The sequence below is a fragment of the Perca flavescens genome, chromosome 22 (assembly GCF_004354835.1).
Source record: "Perca flavescens isolate YP-PL-M2 chromosome 22, PFLA_1.0, whole genome shotgun sequence".
In the NCBI taxonomy this organism is placed as follows: domain Eukaryota; kingdom Metazoa; phylum Chordata; class Actinopteri; order Perciformes; family Percidae; genus Perca; species Perca flavescens.
Genome location: NC_041352.1, coordinates 3,847,447 through 3,864,638, shown reverse-complemented (window position 1 = coordinate 3,864,638; position 17,192 = coordinate 3,847,447). Strand labels below are relative to the sequence as shown.

The 17,192-nt window shown below is 39.5% G+C and overlaps 3 non-coding genes across 3 annotated transcripts; all 3 read left to right on the top strand.

Moving 5' to 3' along the window:
* The first annotated feature begins 2,798 nt into the window (after positions 1-2,798).
* trnas-gcu (transfer RNA serine (anticodon GCU)) lies at positions 2,799-2,878 on the top strand. Its single transcript has one exon. It is a non-coding gene; the product is annotated as a tRNA-Ser (tRNA).
* Positions 2,879-7,682: 4,804 nt separating this feature from the next.
* trnas-gcu (transfer RNA serine (anticodon GCU)) lies at positions 7,683-7,764 on the top strand. The gene has a single exon. It is a non-coding gene; the product is annotated as a tRNA-Ser (tRNA).
* A 1,644-nt stretch (positions 7,765-9,408) lies between these two features.
* Positions 9,409-9,490, top strand: trnas-gcu (transfer RNA serine (anticodon GCU)). The gene has a single exon. It is a non-coding gene; the product is annotated as a tRNA-Ser (tRNA).
* The last annotated feature ends 7,702 nt before the right edge of the window (positions 9,491-17,192 follow it).

Sequence of the window (17,192 nt, the reverse complement as noted above, 5' to 3'; positions counted from 1 at the left end):
ATTCATCACTTTTCCCAACATACTATACTATGACTTTTTCAACATATTATAATATGACTTTTTCAAGATACTATACTATGATGTTTTCAACATTCTATACAATACATACTATACATATTTTAACAATACTGTATTATGGCTTTTTGTAATTTTTTCATCATACTATATTATGGCTTTCATCATCACTTTTTTGACATAGTATACTATGCCTTTATAAATTTTTGCGACTTATTATACTATGGCTTTTTACATCACTTTTGTCAACATACTATACTATGTCTTTTTGTCAATTTTCCATCATACTATACTATGGCTTAGTATAGTATAGTGTACTATGCCTTTATACATTCTCGCAACATAATATACTAAGGCTTTAGTCATCACTTTTCTCAACATACTATACTATGTCTTTTTGTACTTTTTGTACTACCATACTATACTGTGGCTTCATTCATCACTTTTTTCGACATACTGTACTATGTCTTTTGTACTTTTTTCATCATACTATATTATGGCTTATACGCTGATATACTGAAAAAGTCATTGTATGGTATATTAAAAAAAGTGATGAATAAAGCCATTGTATAGTATAGTAGTAGGCTTTTTGTCATTTTTCCATCATACTATACTATGGCTTAGTATAGTATAGTATACTATGCCTTTATAAATTCTTGCAACATACTATACTAAGGATTTAGTCATCACTTTTCTAAACATTCTATACTATGGCTTTTTAAACATAGTATATTACTTTTTCAAGATACTATACTATGATGTTTTCAACATGCTATAGATATTTCAACAAGACTGTAACTGATAAACAATTGCAGGTTTGTGTTTAATCAGTGGCAGAAGTAGAAGAGAAGAAGGTAAACTCCTTTGGAGAATGCAGGCATCGATCCCGCTACCTCTCGCATGCTAAGCAAGCGCTCTACCATTTGAGCTAATTCCCCTATGAAATTTCTTTGTGTAGCTCTGTGTAGATGCTGTTTTCCTCATCCACTCCATGCCATGCTTTTCTAGACTTAAAAGGCCTATTGAAACGTTCCTTTCATGAACTGTATCTGTGTTTTTAATCTGAAAAACAAGGAAATTGCAGACGAGGTGGCGAGTGGTTAAGGCGATGGACTGCTAATCCATTGTGCTCTGCATGCGTGGGTTGAATCCCATCCTTGTCGAACCATTGTCCGTTCTTCTGCAACAACTTCTTCTCAATAACAAAACTGGCTGCAGTCACGCCACTCTTAAAAAATTGTTGTAAGTTTCTGCCAGATAATTTCTCAATGAAATATATTTAGTAGAGTATGTTGCAAAAGTCATAATATAGTACGTTGAAAAGGTCATAGTATAGTATGACAAAAAGGACATACTCTGATATACTGAAAAGACATAGTATGGTATGTCAAAAAAGTGATGAATAAAGCCATTGTATAGTATGTTGAAAAAAAAAAATGACAAAAAGCCATAGTATAGTATGCAGCAAACCTGCAAATGTGTCTTGGTTTTATCAGCCTAATTTACTATAATATAACATCACTTTTTTCTGAATAATATACTATGGCTTCATTCATCACTTTTTTTGAATACTGTACTATCTCTTTTTGTACTTTTTTTCATCATACTATATTATGGCTTAGTATAGTATAGTATACTATGCCTTTATAAATTCTTGCGACATACTATACTAAGGCTTTATTCATCACTTTTCCCAACATACTATACTATGACTTTTTCAACATATTATAATATGACTTTTCAAGATAATATACTATGATGTTTTCAACATTCTATACAATACATACTATACATATTTTAACAATACTGTATTATGGCTTTTTGTAATTTTTTCATCATACTATATTATGGTTTTTATCATCACTTTTTTGACATAGCATACTATGCCTTTATAAATTTTTGCGACGTACTATACTATGGCTTTTTACATCACTTTTCTCAACATACTATACTATGTCTTTTTGTCAATTTTCCATCATACTATACTATGGCTTAGTATAGTATAGTGTATTGGTTTTATGCCTTTATACATTCTCGCAACATAATATACTAAGGCTTTAGTCATCACTTTTCTCAACATACTATACTATGTCTTTTTGTACTTTTTGTACTACCATACTATACTGTGGCTTCATTCATCACTTTTTTCGACATACTGTACTATGTCTTTTTGTACTTTTTTCATCATACTATATTATGGCTTATACGCTGATATACTGAAAAAGTCATTGTATGGTATATCAAAAAAAGTGATGAATAAAGCCATTGTATAGTATAGTAGTAGGCTTTTTGTCATTTTTCCATCATACTATACTATGGCTTAGTATAGTATAGTATACTATGCCTTTATAAATTCTTGCAACATACTATACTAAGGATTTAGTCATCACTTTTCTAAACATTCTATACTATGGCTTTTTCAACATAGTATATTACTTTTTCAAGATACTATACTATGATGTTTTCAACATGCTATAGATATTTCAACAAGACTGTAACTGATAAACAATTGCAGGTTTGTGTTTAATCAGTGGCAGAAGTAGAAGAGAAAAAGGTAAACTCCTTTGGAGAATGCAGGCATCGATCCCGCTACCTCTCGCATGCTAAGCAAGCGCTCTACCATTTGAGCTAATTCCCCTATGAAATTTCTTTGTGTAGCTCTGTGTAGATGCTGTTTTCCTCATCCACTCCATGCCATGCTTTTCTAGACTTAAAAGGCCTATTGAAACGTTCCTTTCATGAACTGTATCTGTGTTTTTAATCTGAAAAACAAGGCACTTGCAGACGAGGTGGCCGAGTGGTTAAGGCGATGGACTGCTAATCCATTGTGCTCTGCACGCTGGTTCGAATCCCATCCTCGTCGAACCATTGTCTGTTCTTCTGCAACAACTTCTTCTCAATAACAAAACTGGCTGCAGTCACGCCGCTCTTAAAAAATTGTTTTAAGTTTCTGCCAGATAATTTCTCAATGAAATATATTTAGTAGAGTATGTTGCAAAAAGTCATAATATAGTACGTTGAAAAGGTCATAGTATAGTATGTGAAAAAAAAGACATACTCTGATATACTGAAAAAGTCATAGTATGGTATGTCAAAAAAAGTGATGAATAAAGCCATTGTATAGTATGTTGAAAAAAATGACAAAAAGCCATAGTATATTATGCAGCAAACCTGCAAATGTGTCTTGGTTTTATCAGCCTAATTTACTATAATATAACATCACTTTTTTCTGAATAATATACTATGGCTTCATTCATCACTTTTTTTCAGAATACTGTACTATCTCTTTTTGTACTTTTTTCATCATACTATATTATGGCTTGGTATAGTATAGTATACTATGCCTTTATAAATTCTTGCGACATACTATATCCATCCATCCATCCATCCATCTTCGTCCGCTTATCCGGTGTCGGGTCGCGGGGGGAGCAGCTCCAGCAGGGGACCCCAAACTTCCCTTTCCCGAGCAACATTAACCAGCTCCGACTGGGGATCGGAGTTCCCAGGCCAGGTTGGAGATATAATCCCTCCACCTAGTCCTGGGTCTTCCCGAGGCCTCCTCCCAGCTGGGCGTGCCTGGAACACCTCCCTAGGGAGGCGCCCAGGGGCATCCTTACCAGATGCCCGAACCACCTCAACTGGCTCCTTCGGCGCCAAAGGAGCAGCGGCTCTCCGAGCTCCTCACGGATGACTGAGCTTCTCACCCTATCTCTAAGGGAGACGCCAGCCACCCTCCTGAGGAAACCCATTTCGCCGCTTGTACCCTGGATCTCGTTCTTTCGGTCATGACCCAGCCTTCATGACCATAGGTGAGGGTAGGAAGGAAAACTGACCGGTAGATCGAGAGCTTTGCCTTCTGGCTCAGCTCTCTTTTCGTCACAGCGGTGCGATAGATGGAATGCAATACCGCACCCGCTGCGCCCGATTCTCCGACCAATCTCCCGCTCCATTGTCCCTCACTGCGAACAAAACCCCAAGGTACTTGAACTCCTTCACTTGGGGTAAGGACTCATTCCCTACCTGGAGAAGGCATTCCATCGGTTTCCTGCTGAGAACCATGGCCTCCGATTTAGAGGTGCTGATCCTCATCCCAACCGCTTCACACTCGGTTGCGAACCGATCCAGTGAGTGCTGAAGGTCGCAGGCCGATGATGCCATCAGGACCACATCATCTGCAAAGAGCAGCGATGAGATCCCCAGCCCACCAAACTGCAACCCCTCCCCACCCGACTACGCCTCGATATCCTGTCCATAAATATTACAAACAGGATTGGTGACAAAGCGCAGCCCTGGCGGAGGCCAACCCTCACCTGAAACGAGTCCGACTTACTACCGAGAACCCGGACACAGCTCTCACTTTGGTCATACAGAGATTGGATGGCCCTGGTAGACCCCCTCACCCCATACTCCCGCAGCACCTCCCACAGTATCTCCCGGGGGACCCGGTCATACGCCTTCTCCAAATCCACAAAACACATGTAGACCCGGTTGGGCATACTCCCAGGCTCCTCCAGGATCCTTGCGAGAGTGAAGAGCTGGTCCGTTGTTCCACGACCAGGACGGAATCCGCATTGTTCCTCCTCAACCCGAGGTTCGACTATCGGCCGAACCCTCCTTTCCAGCACCTTGGAGTAGACTTTACCAGGGAGGCTGAGAAGTGTGATACCCCTATAATTGGCACACACCCTCTGGTCCCCCCCTTTTTAAAAAGAGGAACCACCACCCCAGTCTGCCACTCCTTTGGCACCGTCCCAGACTTCCACGCAATGTTGAAGAGGCGTGTCAACCAGGACAACCCCTCCACACCCAGAGCCTTGAGCATTTCTGGACGGATCTCATCAATCCCGGGGCTTTGCCACTGTGTAGTTGTTTGACTACATCAGTGACTTCCGCCTGGGAAATCGACGACAATCCCCGTTATCCTCCAGCTCTGCCTCTAACATAGAGGGCGTATTAGTCGGATTCAGGAGTTCCTCAAAGTGCTCCCTCCACCGCCCTATTACCTCCTCAGTGGAGGTCAACAGTGTCCCATCCTTACTGTACACAGCTTGGATGGTTCCCCCTTCCCCCTGAGGTGGCGAACAGTTTTCCAGAAACACTTTGGTGCCGACCGAAGTCCTTCTCCATGTCTTCTCCAAACTTCTCCCACACCCGCTGCTTTGCCTCTTTCACGGCAGAGGCTGCAGCCCTTCGGCCCGCCGGTACCCTGCAACTGCCTCCGGAGTCCTCCGAGATAACATATCCCGGAAGGACTCCTTCTTCAGTCGGACGGCTTCCCTGACCACTGGTGTCCACCACGGTGTTCGTGGGTTACCGCCCCTTGAGGCACCTAAGATCCTAAGACCACAGCTCCTCGCCGCAGCTTCAGCAATGGAAACTTTGAACATTGTCCACTCGGGTTCAATGCCCCCAGCCTCCACAGGGATGCACGAAAAGCTCCGCCCGGAGGTGTGAGTTGAAAGTCTGTCGGACAGGGGCCTCCTCAGACGTTCCCAATTTACCCGCACTACACGTTTGGGCTTACCAGGTCTGTCAGAGTCTTCCCCCACCCCTGACCCAACTCACCACCAGATGGTGATCGGTTGACAACTCTGCCCCTCTCTTCACCCAGTGTCCAAAACATACGGCCTCAGATCAGATGAAACGATTATAAAATCGATCATTGACCTTCGGCCCTAGGGTGCTCTGGTACCAGGTACACTTATGAGCATCCCTATGTTCGAACATGGTGTTCGTTATAGACAATCCATGACTAGCACAGAAGTCCAACAACAAACAACCACTCTGGTTTAGATCAGGGAGGCCGTTCCTCCCAATCACGCCTCTCCAGGTGTCTCCATCATTGCCGTGTGCGTTGAAGTCCCCCAGCAGAACAATGGAGTCCCCACTGGAGCCCCATGCAGGACTCCAGTCAAGGTCTCAAGAAGGCCGAATACTCCGAACTCCTGTTTGGTGCATATGCACAAACAACAGTCAGAGTTTTCCCCCACAACCCCCAGGCGTGGGAGGCGACCCTCTGGTCCACGGGGTAAACTCCAACACAGCGGCGCTCAGCGGGGGGCTTGTGAGTATCCCCACCCGCCCGGCGCCTCACACCCTGGGCAACTCCGGAGAAGAAAAGAGTCCAACCCCTATCCAGGAGTATGGTTCCAGAACCGAGACTGTGCGTGAGGTAAGCCCCACCAGATCTAACCGGTGGCGCTCCACCTCCCGCACCAGTTCCGGCTCCTTCCCCACAGAGAGGTGGCGTTCCACGTCCCCAGAGCCAGCGTCTGCCGCCCGGGTCTGGTCCGTCGAGCCCCTGACCTTCACTGCCACCCATGTGGCATCGCACCCCCCCAACGGTTCCTCCCACAGGTGGTGGGCCCATGGGCTGGAGATGGGAGCCCACGTAGCTTGTTCGGGCTGTGCCCGGCGGGCTCCGTGGCAAACCCGGCCACCAGGCGCTCGCCCGGCGAGCCCGCCCGTCTGGGCCTGGCTCCAGGCAGGGGCCCCGGGCTTCCTCCGGGCAGGGTCACTCCATCTCTACCTTGCTTCTTCATTGGGTTTTTTTTTGACATACTATACTAAGGCTTTATTCATCACTTTTCCCAACATACTATACTATGACTTTTTCAACATATTATAATATGACTTTTTCAAGATACTATACTATGATGTTTTCAACATTCTATACAATACATACTATACATATTTTAACAATACTGTATTATGGCTTTTTGTAATTTTTTCATCATACTATATTATGGCTTTCATCATCACTTTTTTGACATAGTATACTATGCCTTTATAAATTTTTGCGACGTACTATACTATGGCTTTTTACATCACTTTTCTCAACATACTATACTATGTCTTTTTGTCAATTTTCCATCATACTATACTATGGCTTAGTATAGTATAGTGTACTATGCCTTTATACATTCTCGCGACATAATATACTAAGGCTTTAGTCATCACTTTTCTCAACATACTATAATATGTCTTTTTGTACTTTTTGTACTACCATACTATACTGTGGCTTCATTCATCACTTTTTTCGACATACTGTACTATGTCTTTTTGTACTTTTTTCATCATACTATATTATGGCTTATACGCTGATATACTGAAAAAGTCATTGTATGGTATATCAAAAAAAAGTGATGAATAAAGCCATTGTATATATAGTAGTAAACTTTTGTCATTTTTCCATCATACTATACTATGGCTTAGTATAGTATAGTATACTATCTTTTATAAATTCTTGCAACATACTAGGATTTAGTCATCACTTTTCTAAACATTCTATACTATGGCTTTTTTCAACATAGTATATTACTTTTTCAAGATACTATACTATGATGTTTTCAACATGCTATAGATATTTCAACAAGACTGTAACTGATAAACAATTGCAGGTTTGTGTTTAATCAGTGGCAGAAGTAGAAGAGAAGAAGGTAAACTCCTTTGGAGAATGCAGGCATCGATCCGCTACCTCTCGCATGCTAAGCAAGCACTCTACCATTTGAGCTAATTCCCCTATGAAATTTATTTGTGTAGCTCTGTGTAGATGCTGTTTTCCTCATCCACTCCATGCCATGCTTTTCTAGACTTAAAGGCCTATTGAAACGTTCCTTTCATGAACTGTATCTGTGTTTTTAATCTGAAAAACAAGGCACTTGCAGACGCAGGTGGCCGAGTGGTTAAGGCGATGGACTGCTAATCCATTGTGCTCTGCACGCGTGGGTTAGAATCCCATCCTTGTTGAACCATAGTCTGTTCTTCTGCAACAACTTCTTCTCGATAACAAAACTGGCTGCAGTCACGCCACTCTTAAAAAATTGTTGTAAGTTTCTGCCAGATAATTTCTCAATGAAATATATTTAGTAGAGTATGTTGCAAAAAGTCATAATATAGTACGTTGAAAAGGTCATAGTATAGTATGACGAAAAAAGACATACTCTGATATACTGAAAAAGTCATAGTATGGTATGTCAAAAAAAGTGATGAAGAAAGCCATTGTATCGTATGTTGAAAAAAATGACATAAAGCCATTGTATAGTATGTTGAAAAAAATGTCAAAAAGCCATAGTATAGTATGCAGCAAACCTGCAAATGTGTCTTGGTTTTATCAGCCTAATTTACTATAATATAATATCACTTTTTTCTGAATAATATACTATGGCTTCATTTATCACTTTTTTCAGAATACTGTACTATCTCTTTTTGTACTTTTTTCATCATACTATATTATGGCTTAGTATAGTATAGTATACTATGCCTTTATAAATTCTTGCGACATACTATACTAAGGCTTTATTCATCACTTTTCCCAACATACTATACTATGACTTTTTCAACATATTATAATATGACTTTTTCAAGATACTATACTATGATGTTTTCAACATTCTATACAATACATACTATATATATTTTAACAATACTGTATTATGGCTTTTTGTAATTTTTTCATCATACTATATTATGGCTTTCATCATCACTTTTTTGACATAGTATACTATGCCTTTATAAATTTTTGCGACGTACTATACTATGGCTTTTTACATCATTTTTCTCAACATACTATACTATGTCTTTTTGTCAATTTTCCATCATACTATACTATGGCTTAGTATAGTATAGTGTACTATGCCTTTATACATTCTCGCGACATAATATACTAAGGCTTTAGTCATCACTTTTCTCAACATACTATAATATGTCTTTTTGTACTTTTTGTACTACCATACTATACTGTGGCTTCATTCATCACTTTTTTCGACATACTGTACTATGTCTTTTTGTACTTTTTTCATCATACTATATTATGGCTTATACGCTGATATACTGAAAAAGTCATTGTATGGTATATCAAAAAAAGTGATGAATAAAGCCATTGTATATATAGTAGTAGGTTTTTTTGTCATTTTTCCATCATACTATACTATGGCTTAGTATAGTATAGTATACTATGCCTTTATAAATTCTTGCAACATACTAGGATTTAGTCATCACTTTTCTAAACATTCTATACTATGGCTTTTTCAACATAGTATATTACTTTTTCAAGATACTATACTATGATGTTTTCAACATGCTATAGATATTTCAACAAGACTGTAACTGATAAACAATTGCAGGTTTGTGTTTAATCAGTGGCAGAAGTAGAAGAGAAGAAGGTAAACTCCTTTGGAGAATGCAGGCATCGATCCCGCTACCTCTCGCATGCTAAGCAAGCACTCTACCATTTGAGCTAATTCCCCTATGAAATTTATTTGTGTAGCTCTGTGTAGATGCTGTTTTCCTCATCCACTCCATGCCATGCTTTTCTAGACTTAAAAGGCCTATTGAAACGTTCCTTTCATGAACTGTATCTGTGTTTTTAATCTGAAAAACAAGGCACTTGCAGACGAGGTGGCCGAGTGGTTAAGGCGATGGACTGCTAATCCATTGTGCTCTGCACGCGTGGGTTAGAATCCCATCCTTGTTGAACCATAGTCTGTTCTTCTGCAACAACTTCTTCTCGATAACAAAACTGGCTGCAGTCACGCCACTCTTAAAAAATTGTTGTAAGTTTCTGCCAGATAATTTCTCAATGAAATATATTTAGTAGAGTATGTTGCAAAAAGTCATAATATAGTACGTTGAAAAGGTCATAGTATAGTATGACGAAAAAAGACATACTCTGATATACTGAAAAAGTCATAGTATGGTATGTCAAAAAAAGTGATGAAGAAAGCCATTGTATAGTATGTTGAAAAAAATGACATAAAGCCATTGTATTGTATGTTGAAAAAAATGACATAAAGCCATTGTATAGTATGTTGAAAAAAATGTCAAAAAGCCATAGTATAGTATGCAGCAAACCTGCAAATGTGTCTTGGTTTTATCAGCCTAATTTACCATAATATAACATCACTTTTTTCTTAATAATATACTATGGCTTCATTCATCACTTTTTTCAGAATACTGTACTATCTCTTTTTGTACTTTTTTCATCATACTATATTATGGCTTGGTATAGTATAGTATACTATGCCTTTATAAATTCTTGCAACATACTATACTAAGGCTTTATTCATCACTTTTCCCAACATACTATACTATGACTTTTTCAACATATTATAATATGACTTTTTCAAGATACTATACTATGATGTTTTCAACATTCTATACAATACATACTATACATATTTTAACAATACTGTATTATGGCTTTTTGTAATTTTTTCATCATACTATATTATGGCTTTCATCATCACTTTTTTGACATAGTATACTATGCCTTTATAAATTTTTGCGACGTACTATACTATGGCTTTTTACATCACTTTTCTCAACATACTATACTATGTCTTTTTGTCAATTTTCCATCATACTATACTATGGCTTAGTATAGTATAGTGTACTATGCCTTTATACATTCTCGCGACATAATATACTAAGGCTTTAGTCATCACTTTTCTCAACATACTATACTATGTCTTTTTGTACTTTTTGTACTACCATACTATACTGTAGCTTCATTCATCACTTTTTTCGACATACTGTACTATGTCTTTTTGTACTTTTTTCATCATACTATATTATGGCTTATACGCTGATATACTGAAAAAGTCATTGTATGGTATATCAAAAAAAGTGATGAATAAAGCCATTGTATAGTATGTTGAAAAAAATGACAAAAAGCCATAGTATAGTATGCACCAAACCTGCAAATGTGTCTTGGTTTTATCAGCCTAATTTACTATAATATAACATCACTTTTTTCTGAATAATATACTATGGCTTCATTCATCACTTTTTTCTGAATACTATACTATGGCTTAAACTTGGCTTTCAGATTAAACTTAAAAAAAAACTTGTCTTGAGTTTTACCTTTCCAATGATATCAAGGACACCACAGAGTGTCAAAGTATATAGGAGCTGTACCACCTTTAATTTGGGTATGCTGATTAGACCAAAAAGCATGGAAACAAGTTAAATCCAGATAACAGAAGGGAACACAGTAGAGATCATGGAAGTCTTTCTCGGCGGTGACCACAGTGTTCACAGAGAAAGTAACAGGAACAGAAGTGTTGTTACCAGCAGGCGCCGCTAATCTGTATTTTTGCCCAAAAAATGAAAACCGGCAGCTGATTGGACAAACGCATCACGTGGGTCTGTTTTCTCCAGAAATTCAAAGACAGACTTACATTTATTCAACGGAACACACTGAACAGATTTTATTCACTGTACTCGCCAGAATGTCCAACGGCTGATTATCGGCTCTATGTGTCCAGGCCTTCAGACTGAAAACCTGTCTGGGCGCAGTTCTCCCACCACCCCTTCACAACCCCTGACGACCAGTTAATTTGAGGGTTGTGCCGACGGGGGAGGGTGAATTGCGGCGGACACAGCACTCCTTTTCTTCTCTGCATCTCTTCATAGTTGTTAGATTTATCTACCAACCTTCAAGTTTGCCGTGGACCAGCTCTTAGTTATGCTGTTATAGTTTTGGACTGCCAGGGGACTTCCTTTGACACACACTCTCTTTCCATCTGTGTGCATTAATGTCCCAGAAAGCTTTGGGGAGCTTAATCCCCGAAGTCCTTATGTTTTCTTGCCCCGCAGTTTTCCTTGGATTAGGGTGGCACCAAAATCATGGTTGCAGCTGTTGCCGTGGTCCAGCTCGACGTTCTGCTATGCCCTGCAGCACCCAGCTACGCCCTGCAGTTTCTCGCTACGCCCTTCTATGCCCTGCAGTGCCCTGCTACGCCATGAACTACTACAACTACTATTTCTTGTCATAGTTCCATTATCTTTACTGTTACTATAATTGCCACTGTTCATCACATCCCCAACCGGCACCGTCAGACACCGCCTACCAAGAGGCTGGGTCTGTGCCAGGTTTCTCCCTAAAAGGAAGTTTTCCTCACCACTTGAGGTTTCTGCCTAAAAGGGAGTTTTTCCTCATCACTGTTGCACTAAATACTTGCACTTGGGGGAATTATTGGAATTGTTGGGTCTTTGTAAATTATAGTGTGGTCTAGACCTACTCGATCTGTAAAGTGTCTTGAGATAAATCTTGTTATAATTTGATAGTATAAATCAAGTTAAATTGAATTGCTTAACAAGCCAGGGAAATCTGAGAACATGCGGGTGTTAGGGAGAGTTGACAATATCAAATTCAATAGTTTCAGTGTGTTGGTCAGGAAAGCTAAGTCACAGGGGTGGTGTGGTGGCCAGAGTAGGAAGAGGCAATGAGTCCAGGCATAGATCCCTAGTGAGGACGGTAGCAGAAATTAGCATCCGCCCCTGAATCCACAATCACCACCTAAACAGAGGAAGAACATGGGAAGGAGAGAGTTTCTGTAGAAACAGGGTGAGAGGGACAGGTAGAAACAGTGTTTTTGTTCACCAGACGATGCCAGACGTGAAGCATTTGCCAGCGTAGAGGGCGGTAGTGAAGAGCGCCTCCATAGTAAATGGCAAACAGGGTAATCCAAAAACAGGCAGAGGTCAAACCACGGGAATTCATATGTTGAAAAAAGTGATACCAAAGTCAAAGTATTGTATGTTGAAAAAATACATAAAAAAGTCATAGTATAGTATGTCAAAAAAAGTGATATAAAAGTCATAGTATGGTCTATCGAAAAAATTTGACAGTATAGCATGTCAAAAAAAGTGATAACAAAGTCAGAGTAAAGTATGTTGAAAAAAGAAAAAAAAGTATGGTATGTCCAAAAAGTGATAAAAAAAAGTAATGGCATAGTATGTTGAAAAAAGTCATACAAAGTTATTTAAAGGCCATCGTACAGTATATCATGTAAAAAAAGGGATAAAAAACTCATATGACAGTATGTTGAAACAAAGTTTCAGTAAAAGTAATAGTATGTAAAAAAATCACACACATGAATGTCATGGAAATGGCCAGCCCAGAATCGTACCTTGGTCAGAGACCACAGTGGCTACTTGGGGGTTACCTGTTGGTGCAGTGCTAACCACTGGGCCACTATGCCAACAAGAAATTATGTCAAAAATGCCATTAAAAAGTCATAGTATGGTATGTCAAAAAAATCATAAAGAAGTCAGTTTGTATGTCAAAAACAGTCATAGTATAGTATGTGAAAAAAGTCATAGTATAGTATATGAAAAATGGTCATAGCATAGTATGTCGAAAAGTGAGAAAATGTCATGTTATTGTATTGTATGTTGAAAAACAGACATAAAAGAGTCATAAAAAGCATACAAAAATCATAGTATAATATACAAAATAAGTCATAGTATAGTTAATTAAAAAAGTGATTTACAAGGCATCGTATTGCATGTAAAAGAAGTCATTGTATAGTATGTCGAAATAGGTGATAAAGTCATAGTCTTGTATTTCAAAATAAGTCATTAAAAGGGCCTGTCCGGACTGGGAATTGTACCTGGGTCAGAGTCTGCAGTGACTACTTGCTGGTTGCCTGTTGGCGCAGTGCTAACCACTGGTTTAAAGAAGGTGCAAACAGTGGTTTGTTTGGCTGAACATGCAATAGGCGGTGCCCTACACTGCCTAAAGGATATTTACACCAGGCGCTGCAAGAAAAAGGCTAGGAGAATCTGTTGAGGTAGGGCAGAAGGTACAGGATACACCAAGCCAGCACTGAGACGCTCAGGAAGGGCCACTACCCTCAGGCCACTACGATACGACTACCTAAATGGAATTGTACCTCGTACGATTTCATGTGACAAGTAAAATCAATTGGTTGATTTTTTATTGATTGATTGATTGACTGATTGATTGGTTGACGAAGATAAGGATTTTGTTCATTAGGTGTTCTAACTCGCTAAGGCCAAAGCAAGGAGGGAGAAAAGTTGCCATAACAGCTACATAGCATCTGTAACCAGTGGTGAAGGGCAGTGAAGGAGACTGCTGGAGACAATGTTCACACCTCCAGTCGTGCTCCAGATGGAGGCTGGGGCCCGGCTGACAGCGCATCAGCACAGGGGCCTGCGTAAAGTTGAACAACTCATTTTGCTGAAAATGCAGCCCATCCCCCCTCCAACACCTGTCATCCCCCAGAACACAGGTTTATAATGCAGAACTGCTGAGAAACACGCCGAATGGGCATTAAGGCGGGTATGAGCACTGTAATTTCCATTTTTTATGGATGAAATAAACTTGACTTGACTTGATTTGACTTGAAAAGACTATGCGAGTCTCTGCTAAAGCCAATAAACATGTAGTGGGTTATGTTCTCTTGGCCTTATCATGCATTGTTCACACACCAACACACACAGTTATACAAAAAACAATATAGAGTGCTTACAAAGTAAATCAACTGTAGAAAACATGCATGTCTGACCAAAAACAGCACTCTAATATATAATATCTTTGATGGCAATTTTATTAAAAGTGGCAGTTTTGCTAGACTATGCTAGACTACACTAATGCTAGACTACATGTAGCCTAACTAAAGGGATCCTGACCAATTTTGAAATTTGGTTTTGTCACACTCACTTTGCCTGATTAATTGCTCTCAAATTGTGACCCAACTGGTGACAAGAATAGAGAACAGTTAGTGCACCCTGTGCTGTGCAATATTATTGAGACTGTCTCTCCAGGAGACACGCATCACCTAACACTCTAGCTCTCTTTCACTCACAGGCTCACCTCTCTCTCCCTTTTCAGACCCCTCTGTCTGTCTCTGTCACTATCACATAGGAAAGTTATCTCTCTCTCTTTCTCTCCTCTCTCCTTCTCTCTCTCCACCACTTACATGTAAGCTTCCCCTGTGTTGCAGTAGCATGGCAAGTCAAGAGTAAGTCAAGTGAATATTATTGTAATGCATATAGTCAACATTGTATAAGGAAGACTGGCAAAAAAGCTTTTCATTGCATGGTGTAAGTTGTCTTTACTGTGCATATGACAATAAACCTCTTGAATCATGAAAAAATACTGATTTAGTCTTTAAAACTACAACTAAGTTCTGTATTCACAGGCAAAAACCAATCAGATCACACACATGCACACACACACCCACACACATACACACTCTCTCTCTATGAGGGGTGATTACAGACACGTATACCTTGTTTCTTCCAAAAGTACAAGTACATATACGTACATGTGCATGTGCTTGAGATTTGTTTGAGGCCATAACCCCAGTGCACATAAATAAATGGTAAGGATTCTTCGAACGTCGCACACAAACACACATATGCATGTGAGAATAAATGTTTCAGCTGAGTGGACTGTAGAGCAGAGAGAGAGTGTATGGAGCAAATTACACTGCGGTCATTTATTGTTTTCCTCCAGATATAAAAGACTAGCTTGTTGGTAAAGTCTTCATTCATATAATTACATTTATTGTAAATGCATTTATGTTGCTATTTATTTGCTAAGAATCTGTTTGCATAATGCTATTAGTCTCACATAACCCGCCCTATCTCCTTAGCACCGTGGAATAAGGTCAGGCTACACCCCAGATACATTCTGGGATAGGAGAAAAGAAGGTGTGGGTTGTTTGCATTTCTTTAAACCAATCACAATCATTTTGGCCGCAAAACAAAATGCCACATACAATCATAAATTAAGTTAACTGTTCACACAATACAGTAACGTGAGCTATTTAAATTAGCTGGATACATGGTTAAACCTCATTGTCTCCAGTGTATCTCTGTGTGTACTTCGTCCACAGCAATCCCACCAACCAATCAAACATATTCTTTGTAAATCTTTACAAAACCCTGAAGGAATCAAGCAGGCCTGCTTTATTGCACGATCCAATGTTTTCAAAAAAAGTGAAATGTCTTGAAATTTCGAACTTATTAAATTAGAAGGTATTTTATTATTTGCCTAGAAACTGTTCCTAGAAACATCGGCTATAGTTCAACTTTTTTTTATGAATTCCCCCCGAGCAGAAGACTGTGGTCATGTTGGGAAGTTTTTTGTTTGAAGAAAAGTCAGTGTTGGAGACATGGCAGTGTGTGAAGTAGACAAAGAGCTCAGTATTGACAGTGAACCTGTTACTTGTTCTATTTTAGTGTGTCTGTATGATGCATGAACTGAATATTTGAGGCAGACATCACTAGCCTGGATTCCAACTCCTATGTCCCAGAAAGCAGCCTGCTGCCTCTGGCTTGGCAGCTGGATAAATAACGACAACATGGAGACAGACATTCATTTCAATCTTTTCTAATAAAAAAATGTTGATCACAAAAAAAAAAAAAATAAAATGGAGCCAGACATTATAAGAGCTTCTTCTTCCCACTTGGCACATCTGTATAGCGTACCTTTAATCAGACAGTTTTACACATATTGTTACAAAACATGGAGAAGTCATGGAACATGGTACAGGCATAATTAAAGAAAGATGCAGTAAGCACATTTCAGTTTGTCGACAGCATTCTAGGAGCAAACATCTGTGTCCCTATCAGTGTCCTAACATCAGATCCTGAAGTGGATTTGAGAAAACATAAAGCATTTCTTGGTCAATAGGGTCAACCTATCACAAGTAGGGATGGGTCTCAAGACCCGGTTCTATAAAGGACCTGGTTCCAAATTTCACAAAACATGAAAATGAATAAGGTCTGAGCTTATCGATACTGCTATGGAGACTAGTGGATCATATGACGTGGTGTCTAAAAATAGATACATGCGCGAACCGGAACAATTGTTTACAATCACAGTGTGTGCGTGAAGACCATGGGTAAAGACTAGCCCCCCCACTGGAAATCATTCAAGGCATAGTCGGACTGGCTGCGGAGAGCAGCGCTCTGTGGACCACTTCATCAGCGACAGAGAGAAGAAATCAGTCACAGACTCACAGTGTTTGCAATAAAAGCAATAATAGTTCCGTTAAGATTAAGAATTTGTCGTCTCGTCTTTCCACCAAATAATAGAAAATGATCGATAATGGTATTGATAAAGACTCGGATCGTTAGGCAGTCTCAAAAATGGTATCAACATCAATAAAAATGAACGATCCCCATCCCCAATCACAAGCCTTCTTTTACCTGGGTTGACTGTGGATTTATTGCAATCAGTTTTTTTGATTCAAGTTAGGACTCCAGCAATTTAGTATTACATTTATTTGGGGGACTTGAATGAGACAAATTAGATGAAAGAATGATTGGAATCTATACAGCTGAGGCTGAGATGTCCTGTCACTGGATTCTACAATTCCCATTACGCAACTCAATAGCATATTTCATTATATACCTTT